Source organism: Suricata suricatta, chromosome 3 (genome assembly GCF_006229205.1).
Source record: "Suricata suricatta isolate VVHF042 chromosome 3, meerkat_22Aug2017_6uvM2_HiC, whole genome shotgun sequence".
Lineage (NCBI taxonomy): Eukaryota > Metazoa > Chordata > Mammalia > Carnivora > Herpestidae > Suricata > Suricata suricatta.
Window position 1 is genome coordinate 90,927,260 of NC_043702.1, and position 11,224 is coordinate 90,938,483.

Sequence of the window (11,224 nt, forward strand, 5' to 3'; positions counted from 1 at the left end):
AGATTGAATAAATAATCAAAAACTTCCCCTAAGAAAATAAAAGTCTAAGACCAAATGGCTTTCACTTGTGAATACTACCAAACATGCAAAGAAAATTCAACTTGTAATTTTCAAAGTCATTCAAACAACAAAGATGAGAGGAGGCAATGCTCCCAAACACATTTTATGAGGCAAGCATTACCCTGATATTAAAACCAGACAAAAGGGGCACCTGGGTGGCTCAGTCAGTTGAGAGTCCAGCTTCAGCTCCGGTCATGATGATCATGGTTTGTGGGTTTAAGCCCCACATCAGGCTCTGTGCTGACAGCTAGTTCAGAACCTGGAGCCTGTCTTCAGATTCTGTGTGTGTGTCTCTCTCTCAAAAATAAATAAACAAAAAAAAAATTTTTAACCAAAACAAAAAAAAATAAAACCAGTCAAAAACAACACCAAAACATAACATTACAGGCCAATATTCTTAATGGACATTGATGCAAAAATACTCAAGAAAATATTACCAAAAAAGGACTCAACAATTAATTTCTCAATGTAAGAAAGTCTATATGAGACAAAACCACAGCTAACTTCATATTCATTGGTAAAAGCTGAAAGATTTTACTCTAAGATCAAGAGCCAGACAAAGAAGCTTACTCTTGCCACTTTTGCTCAACAGATTTTAATACCTAGAAACAGTAGTTAGGTGAGAAAAGGAAATAAAAGTCACCCAAATTAGAAAGGAGATAGTAAAACTTTCACTATTTGTAAATGACATGATACTATAAGTAGAAAACCCTAAAAACTCCACCAAAATACTGTTATAACTAATGAATGAATTCAGTAAACTTTGAGATACAGTATCAATATACACAAATAGGGGGTATTTCTATACGATAATAACACTCTCAGAAAGAGAAATTAAGGAAATGATTGCATTTATGATTGCATCAAAAAGAATAAAATATCTAGAAATAAATTTAAGCAAGAATAAAGACCTATACACTGAAAACTATATGACACTGATGGAGGAGACACAAATAAATTGAAAACTACTCTGTGCTCTTGGACTGGAAGAATCAATATTGTCAAAATGTCTGTCCTACCCAAAGCAATCTACAGATTGAATACAATTCCTATAAAAATTTCAGTGGCATTTTTCATAGAATAACTCAAAAATTTGTATAGAACCCCAAAAGATCCCAAGTAGCCAAAGCAATCTTGAGAAATAAGAACAAACACTGAGGTATCACACATCCTGATTTGATTTTTTAAAATTATTTTAATGTTTTTTTATTTTTATTTTTGAGAGACAGCACGAGCAGGGGAGGGTCAGAGAGAGAGGGAGGTACAGAATCTGAAGCAGGCTCCAGGCTCTGAGCTAGCTGTCAGCACAGAGCCTGACTCAGGGCTCGAACCCACTGACCGTGAGTGAGATCATGACCTGAACTGAAGGCAGATGCCCAACCGACTAAGCCACCCAGGTGCCTTTCATGCATCCTGATTTGAAACTATATTACAAAGGTATAATAATCAAAACAGTATGATATTTGCATAAAAATAGATACACAGATCAGTTGAATAGAATCAACACTCCACAAATAAACCTACACATTTACAGATAATTTATGACAAGAATATTACAGTGTAGAAGGGACCGTCTTAATAAATGGTGCTGGAGAAACTGGATAGCCACATGTAAAAGAATGGAACTAAACCACTATCTTCTACCATACACAAAAATTAACTCAGAATGGATTAAAGACTTGAATGTAAGACCTGAAACCATAAAACTCCTAGAAGAAAACATAGGCAGTAAGTTCCTTGACCTCATTCTTAGTGATGTTCTTCTGGATCAGGCTCCAGTGGCAAGGGAAACAAAAACAAAAATAAACAAATGGGATCACATTAACGTAAACTGTTTCTCCACAGCAAAGGAAACCATCATCAAACTGAAAAGGCAACTTGCTGAATGGGAGACATTAGTAATATCCACAGTATAAAGAGAACTCATACAGCTTAACAACAAAATTTTAAAAATGGAGAGAGCCTATGAGTAGACATTTTTCCTAAGAAGACATACAAGAACCCAAAAGACACATTAAGAAATGTTCAACACCACTAATTTGTTAGGGAAATGCAAATTAAAACCACAATGAGACATTACTTCACAAGGATTAGATTGGCTATCATAAAAAAGATAATCAACAAATGTAGGTGAAGATGTATAGAAAAGAGAACCCCTCATACTGTTGATGGGAATGTAAATTGTCATAGCCACTATGGAAAACAATATGGAGATTCTTCCAAAAGTTAACAGAACTACCATATGATCCAGCTGTCCAATTCAGGGTATTTATCCAAGGAATAGGAAAACAGTAATTTGAAAAGATGTATTTTGATGTTTAGAGCAGCATTATTTTCAATAGCCAAGACATGGAAGCAACCTAAAATGTCCACTAATGAATAAATACATAAAGAAGATATGGTGTATATACACTATGGAATACCACTCAGCCATAAAAAAGTGTTATCTGGTCATTTGCAACAACAAGGATGGACTGTGAGGGTATTATGTTAAATTAAATTAATTAGAAGGGGAAAGAGGAAAAAAAAGTATAGTTTCACTCATATGTGGAATCTAAAACAACAAAAAATAAATAAAACACAACAAAAGGAAATACAAATAATAGACTGTTGGTTATCACAGGTAAGGGAGTTAGAGGGTAGCAGAAATGGGCAAAGGGGTCACATGAATCATGATGGGTGGTAACGACTTCATAATGAGTATGGATGTTGAATTATAATGTATACCTGAAACTCGGGACACCTGGGTGGCTCAGTCGGTTAGGCGTCCGGCTTCAGCTCAGGTCATGATCTCACGGTTCATGAGTTCAAGCCCCATGTTGGGCTCTGTGCTGCTGGCTAGCTCAGAGCCTGGAACCTGCTTCAGATTCTGTATCTCCCTCTCTCTCTGACCCTCCTCTGCTCATGCTGTCTCTCTCTGTCTCTCAAAAATAAATAAAAAACGCAAAAATATTTTTAAATAAAAAAGGAAACATGTTATATTCTAATTTTACCTCAATGAAGAAAAAAAGAAATCCTGCAATAACATGAACTTGGAGGACATGTGCTAAGTGAAATAAGCCAAAGAAAGATAAATAATTCATGGCCTTGCTTATATGTGGAGTCTAAAAAAAATAAAATAATTTTTAGAAGCTGAACTCTTATAAATAGAGGGTCAAAAAGTAATTACTACAACAGGGAGGTGAGGGAGATAGGGCGTTTCCCAAGAGGATACAAACTTTCCGTTGTAAGATGAATAAAATCTGTGGGTGTAATATATAACATGGTGACTATAATTGATAACATTGCACTATGTAATTGAATTTTGCTGACAGTAGAACTTCAATATTATCACACACACAAAAAGAAGATAAATACATGAGGTGATAGATGTGTTAATTAACTAGATGGTGGGCATCCTTTCACAATGCATACTATACGTTCATCAAATCACCATGTTGTACACTTTAACGATCTCACATTTATATATTAAAACAGGGAAAAGATGAATAAAACACTGTAAGGAACAAAAAAGCATTTGCCACACAGGATGTGGACTGGCTTGTCCCTATCCCTTCTGGCCATTCAGAGGTCTTTGTACCCTGCCTTCCTGATTTTTTCTGGATTGAATCCATCTAATAGCAAGAACCTGAGAAGGTATGTCCTACAGGGGCATTTTAGGGAGATGCTTCTTTTGTCCTCACAATCTGAAAGAGAAGCTGCCTTGTGTTGTGCAAATGAAATGCCCCAAAGGAAAGAAAGTGTCAGGGCAAGCAGTGACCCCAGAGTGGCTTCCAAAGAAGAAGACAGCTGCTGCCACAAAGGAGGTGATGATTCCGTGAAAAGCGGTGGGGTCAGGGCGGGTGTGAAGAAGGGAGGGCCCAGTCCTGAAAAGTCTCAGAAGTCACAGGATACAGTTTAGGCTTAACAGAGAAGGATCTGGATCTGCAGAACAAAAATGGGAATTAATGGCTGAAGAGTGAACCAGTTTACAGTATGGGAGGTGAGCGAATATGCCTTCACTGAGAGATGTGGTTGTGCCCGGCAGCGGAGCGGTGCCCTCACCCCGCTCGGGGAGCGTGCTGCTTGGCCGCAGAGGGTGAGCACCTCCTGGGCAGCGTGGCTCACGCATCCAAGTACATATGCCTGATGTCAAGCTCTGTGACATCAATCTCCAGACACTCTCGGATGACGGAAAAGTTGCTTTTAGTAGTCCCAGAGCCATGGAGAAGAAATGTTTAAATCCTTTGAAATTTCTAAAGAAATTCACTCTCGACATTAATCACAACCTAATGTACATTTCTTGGGGAGATTTTCCTGTGACGAATACCTTTCTATATTTCCTTAACTGTAGATGGGAACAGGATTTTCTGCCCACATGTCTTACTAATCTTCAGATCCTTAAGTGAAATATTTAAAATACAGTTTCTTTGGAAATAAAAGTATGAACCACTTCAAATTATATGTCTAAGAAGTCAACATTCTTGAGGTTTTCAGAATAAAATGGAAAAATTGTGTTTAGCCATACAGAATCATGGAGATTGAACATCAAAAATAGCGTGTAAAAATAATACCTCATTTTCTGTTGCATGTTATTAACCTGTCTCTCATTCTGCCTTTTATTCTTTGAAACTGGAAAATGCAAGCTCCTAGTCGCTGCAAAAATTGATTTGAATTATCCAACCACCAGAAAAATGCCCCCTCTCCTCCCCAGTTTGTCAGTTACTTTATAGTGGTGATGTTTATATTTACTACTGAGAAACATCACTGGTACTGAAATGAACTCTGGGCTTTGCTTACCACCTCTGTGCTTCAACAGCTTCTCTCCTAGCTCTTTGAAATTATTGACTTTCTCTTTCTCATTAGTAGATATTACCTTTTAAAAATAGAAACTGGAGTGATTCGATCGGTAGCGGGAGCGGAGAGCAGACCCCAGAGAGCCCTGAGCAGCCCCACGGCCGCCGCTGGCCTAGTCACCATCACCGCAACCGTGAGCAGCGAGGCCGAGACCCAGCAGCCGCCCGAGGCCCCCGCCCTCAGCACTGCCGACACCAAGCCCGGCACCGCGGGGAGCAGCGGCCCAGGTGGCCTCACATCGGCGGCACCTGCCGGCGGGGACAAGAAGATCATCGCAAAGAAGGTTGTGGGATATGGTTTCATCAACAGGAATGACACCAAGGAAGATGTATTTGTACACCAGACTGCCATAAAGAAGAATAACCCCAGGAAGTACCTTCGAAGTGTAGGAGTTTGATGTTGTTGAAGGAGAAAAGGGTGCGGAGGCAGTAAATGTTACAGGCCCTGGTGGAGCTCCAGTGCAAGGCAGTAAATATGCAGCAGACCGTAACCATTCGCAGGGATCCTCCACGCAATTACCAGCAGAACTACCAGAATAGTGAGAGGGGGGAAAAGAACGAGGGATCGGAGAGCGCTCCCGAAGGCCAGGCCCTACCGCAGGCGACGTTCCCACCTTACTACATGCGGAGACCCTGCGGGCGTCGACCACAGGATTCCAACCCTCCTGTGCAAGGAGAAGCGATGGAAGGTGCTGACAACCGGGGTGCAGGAGAACAAGGTAGACCAGTGGGACAGAATATGTATCGGGGTTATAGACCACGATTCCGCAGGGGTCCTCCTCGCCAAAGACAGCCTAGAGAGGACGGCAATGAAGAAGATAAGGAAAATCAAGGAGATGAGACCCAAGGTCAGCAGCCACCTCAACGTTGGTAGCGCTGCAACTTCAATTACCGACGCAGACGCCCAGAAAACCCTAAACCACAAGATGCAAAGAGACAAAAGCAGCCGTTCCAGCTGACAAAACCAGCTGAGAATTCATCCACTCCCGAGGCTGAGCAGGTCGGGGCCGAGTAAATGCCAGCTTACCATCTCTACCATCATCCGGTTGAGTCGTCCAACAAGAAGAAATGAATATGAAATTCCAGCAATAAATGAACAAAAGATTGGAGCTGAAGACCTTTAAGTGCTTGCTTTTTGACCATTGGCCAGATAACTAGAACTATCTGCATTATCTATGCAGCATGGGGTTTTTATTATTTTTACCTAAAGACGTCTCTTTTTGGTAATGACAAACGTGTTTTTTAGAAAAAAGAAAAAAAAAGCCTGGTTTTTCTCAATATCTTTAAGGGTTTTTAAATTGTTTCATATCTGGTCAAGTTGAGATTTTTAAGAACCTCATTTTTAACTTGTAATAAAAGTTTACAACTTGATTTTTTCAAAAAAGTCAACAAACAGCAAGCACCTGTTAATAAAGGTCTTAAATAATATAAATAAATAAATAAAAATAAAATAGAAATTGGCATATGAAACACCTTAAAACTACCTAATTGTCCTGCATGTCCTGAAGTGTTCATATTTACAGTCTCTCTGCTTTTATATACCTGACTTCCCTATAATCCGAGTTCTTCATCATATTACAGAAACTCCAAACATCTGTATCTGTGTGACAGCTAAGCTCTGTCTAGGAAAGGTCCCAAGAAGGTTTCGACTTACTCTACAAAATGAGCTTGAAAAAACCACAATGTTCTGGCCCTAGCAAGTTCTCAGCAAATGTAGTTTACTCACAGATGCCAAACATGAAAACCAGTCTTCTTGGTTGTAAAGCCAGATTGCTACAGTTCACCTGTAGAGCAACCTGTTCAATCCTGTGAAATCTTTTACCCACTTTCCACAGAATACTCCCTTGCAGCGTTATGTCTTCACTCTAGTCTCAGCCTTCATCACATGGATGTTTTGAAAGGCATGAAAGGGCTGGGACCAAAATAAAAAGCCTCTGCACAGCAAAGGAAAACAGCCAACAACACTGAAAGACAACCAACTGAATGGGAGAAGACATTGCAAATGACATATCAGATAAAGGGGTAGTATCCAAAATATAGAAGTAACTTCTACAAGTCAACACCAAAGAAACAACCTAATTAAAACATGGGTAGAAGGATATGAACAGACATTTCTCCAAAGAAGACATCCAGATGGCTGACATCTGAAAAGATGTGCCACATCACTTATCATCGGGGAAATGCTAATCAAAACTATAATATCACCTCATACCTGTCAGAAGGGCTAAAATCAAAAACACAAGAAACAACAAGTTTTGACAAGGATGTGAAGAAAAAGGAGACTCTTGCACTGTTGATGGAAATGTAAACTGTTGCAGCCACTATGGAACAGTATGGAGTTTCCTTTAAAAAATTAAAAATAGAACTACACTACAATCCAGCAAACACACTAGTGGGTATTTATCTAAAGAATACGAAAACACTAATTCAAAGTGATATATGCCCTCCTTTTGTTTATTGCAACATTATTTACAATAGTCAACTTACGGAAGCAACCTAACTATCCACCAACCGATGGACAAAGCAAATGAGATATACTGGGCCTGGGTGGCTCAGTCAGTTAAGTGTCTAACTCTTGGCTTCAGCTCAGGTCATACTCTCACGGCTCATGAGTTTGAATCCTGTGTCAGGCTCTACACTGATAGTGCGGAGCCTGCTTGGAATGCGCTCTCTCTCTCTCTCTCTCTCTGTCCCTCCCCTGCTCGCTCTCTCTCTCTCAAAATAAACATTTAAAAAGAGATGAAATACACACACACAAATGGAAAATTACTCAGCCACAAAACGAATGAAATCTTGTCATTTGCAACAATATTGGTTGATCTAGAGAGTATAATGCTAATAAAAATAAAACAGAAAGACAAATACCATATGATTTCACTCCTATGCAGAATACAAGAAATAAAACATACAAAGGGGGAAAAAAAAGACAAACCAAAAAGCAAACTCTGAACCGTAGAGAACAGATGGCTACCAGAGGGAAGGCGGGCGGGTCGGTGGGTGAAACAGGTAGAGGGGATTAAGAGTATGTTTTCCTTGATGAGCACCGAGTAATCTATGGAATTGTTGAATCACTGTATTATACACCTAAAACTTATATACCACTGCAGGTTACCTACACCTTCATTTAAAAAAATTTAAATAATAAAAATAAACAAAATAAAGAAAAAGGCATGAAATGCTGCTATGCTGTTACTCTCTTGTTTTAAAGGTGTCTGTTAGGTTTGGGGAGGATAATTATTAGTGCCTCTCTCCCCACACCAAATTGGGAACTGGTTGAGAAATGAGGCACAGGAGTCAGACTGATGGAATTTAAAACATCAGTTTTGAGGCTAATAAAGTAGAATTGGGAATCATGTATGAATCTGTTCCATTTTCAAGTTGATACCTGTGGTCTCCTGTTTGGGACCATGGGGCAGCCCCTTGCAGGAAAGGAGGAGCCTAACCTATCTTGGAGGGTAAGCACACCTACCCTAAAACCCCACCCCACAGCCACTTGGCCTCATTCTGGGGACAAGAGAAGTATCCCTTGGCCTATCTTCAGGGCCTATGTCCTCAGCACATAAAAGTGGGGGAGCAGAAAGTTCCCATCTTAGAGAAAGGCTGATCAGGCACTTTTATGCTCTATACCTTCTCCTAAATTCTCCAATGGCGTAAGTTATTCTGTCCCTATCAGGGAGGAGGGACAAAGGGAGCAGGCCAAACATTTTCTCTTTTAGCAAAACTTGAGGGTTTTTTCTGTTTTGTTTTGTTTTTATTTATAGTTTATTGTCAAGTTGGTTTCCATATAACACCCAGTGATCTTCCCCACAAGTGCCCCCCATCACCATCACCACATTTCCCCCCTCCCTCTTTAGCCCTGTTTGTTTTCAGTATTCAAGAGTCTCTCATGATTTGCCTCCCTCCCTCTCCCTAGTTCTCCCCCGCTTCCCCTTCCCATGGTCCCCTGTTAGGTTTCTCCTGTTAGACCTGTGAGTGCAAACATATGGTATCTTCCTTCTCTGCCTGACTTATTTTGCTTAACATGACTCCCTCCAGGTCCATCCACTTTGCTCTGAATGGTCAGATTTCTTTCTTTCTCATTGCCATGTAGTCCTCCATTGTATATATAAACTACACCTTCTTGATCCAGTCATCAAGTGATGGACATTTAGGCTCTTTCCATGTTTTGGCTATTGTTGACAGTGCTGCTATGAACATTGGGGTACATGTGCTCCTATACATCAGCACTTCTGTATCTCTTGGGTAAATCCCTAGCAGGGCTATTGCTGAGTCACAGGGGAGTTCTATGGATAGTTTTTTGGGTTTTTTTTTTTTTTTTAAGATTTAGAAGTCATTTTAATTTGGTGCTTTGTTACAACTTGACTGGTGCTTCTTTCCTCACTGTCTTCACATCAAGCCATGGGGCCAATTCTATTCTCAGTAAATGTTTGACAGCTTATTACTTAATAACAGTCTCAGCACTTTATTAAGCATGCAAGACTAACAAAACTTTGGCAATGCATAAGTGTAACACAGTGACAGGAGAGAGCTTTTACAATTATGTCTTCTAATACTGCCTTCACAGTGTGGAAATTGTGCTACATCCACCAAAAGAGGGCCCCGTCTACTCAAATATTTTAGTACTTCACCCCAGGAACAAACTCCTTCGCATTTGGATTCAGATTGCTCTTGACCACGAGATCTTCCAGAGAAGAGCCATCACTGATAACAAGGTCATTAAACTGGCCTTGGATTTGGTCCATAGTTTGTGGGAGATCTCGGGCTGGAATAAACCACTCATGTTCCTCCTCTTCTTCCAGCATTTCTTGGAAACAGCGTTCAATAAATTCTTCTTCCCATAACTCCTCTCCTATTTGTCTGTTGAATTCCTCTTCATTTTCCATCCACATGTATTCTGCAAATGGATTGTCATCTTCATGAGAATGACCATTAATAATCACATCTTCATTGATGATGCTTGGGCTAGTACTGCTGTGACTTGGATCTTTCATGGTTGGCGTTAGTTGTCGTTTTTAACCCAGTGCACGGCAGCGGGGACGGCAGCCAACGAATCCCGACGGCCTCCGCGGATCTCCACAGTCAGCGCCGCTCCCCGGCTCCACGCGCGCTTCGCCCGCCGCCTCCCTTCTCCTACGGATAGTTTTTTGAGGAACCTCCACACTGTTTTCCAGAGCAGCTGCACCAGTTTACATTCCTACCAACAGTGCAAGAGGGTACCCGTTTCTCCACATCCTTGCCAGCATCTATATATAGTCTCTTGATTTGGCAAAACTTGAGTTTTGATGTATAGGTGTTTACATGTCTCATCACTGTATGCTCTTATGTAGCACAATGACAGAATTAGTTCCTAATGAATGTTATCCTGTTCCTGACCCCTGGAAATGTATTCACTAATTTCTAAATTCCCTTTGGGCCCTGGAAGCCAACTGCCACTCAAATTGATTCTTGCCCTCTCTAGCCTAACATGCATCTCTGAGAACCATTTTGTCCTCTTGTGCCTGGACCAGCTTGTAGGTAAGTCTGACTTCAGGTAATACTGACATCATAACAACAGTAAGTTTTCCAGCTTATGAACACAAAATGTCTTTCCATTTGTTTATGTCTTCTTTAATTTCTTTCAGGTTTGTTTGTATTTTTCAGTTTACAAGTCTTCCTTTCCCTTGATTAGTTTTTGTATATTATTTTTGGTGCTATTATAAATGGAATTTCCTGAAATTTTTTCAGATTGTTCAGTGTGCAGAAACCTGATTTTTGCATGATATTTTGTCCTTCATGTTTGCTGTTATTTCTACATTTTTTATTTAAATTCTAGTTGGTTAACATAGTGTTATATTAGTTTCAGGTGAACAATGTAGTGATTCAACAGTTGCATGTATCACCCTTTGCTCCTCACAAGTGCACTCCTGAGTCCCCATCACCCTTTAGCCCATCCTCCCGACCCTACCCTCTGGTAACCTTCAGTTTCGTTTCTTATATTCCACGTATGAGTGAAATCATTTGGCATTTGTCTTTCTGTGACTGAATTATTTTGCTTTAACCATAAAATATAATGAAATCTTGCCATGTGCAATGACATGGATGGAGCTAGAGAGTATTTTGCTAAGCAAAATAAGTTCTTTATCTTTTGTGTGTGTGGAATCTCTAAGTATTTTTTTTACATACAACATGATGGCATCTACACATAGATCATTGTACTTTTTTCCTTTCCAATATGGATGTCTTTTTTCTTTTCGCCTACTTGCTCTGTCCAGAGGTTCCAAGACTGTGTTGAATAGATGTGCTAAAATTGGGCATGTGTTGTTCCTGAATTAGAGGGAAAGCCTTCAGTC

General features: G+C 40.1%; 2 pseudogenes; one reads left to right on the top strand and one right to left on the bottom strand.

Annotated features, from left to right (window-relative positions):
- Positions 1 to 4,068: 4,068 nt before the first annotated feature.
- Positions 4,069 to 5,910, top strand: LOC115287031 (annotated as a pseudogene).
- Positions 5,911 to 9,330: 3,420 nt separating this feature from the next.
- Positions 9,331 to 9,964, bottom strand: LOC115286529 (annotated as a pseudogene).
- Positions 9,965 to 11,224: the final 1,260 nt, after the last annotated feature.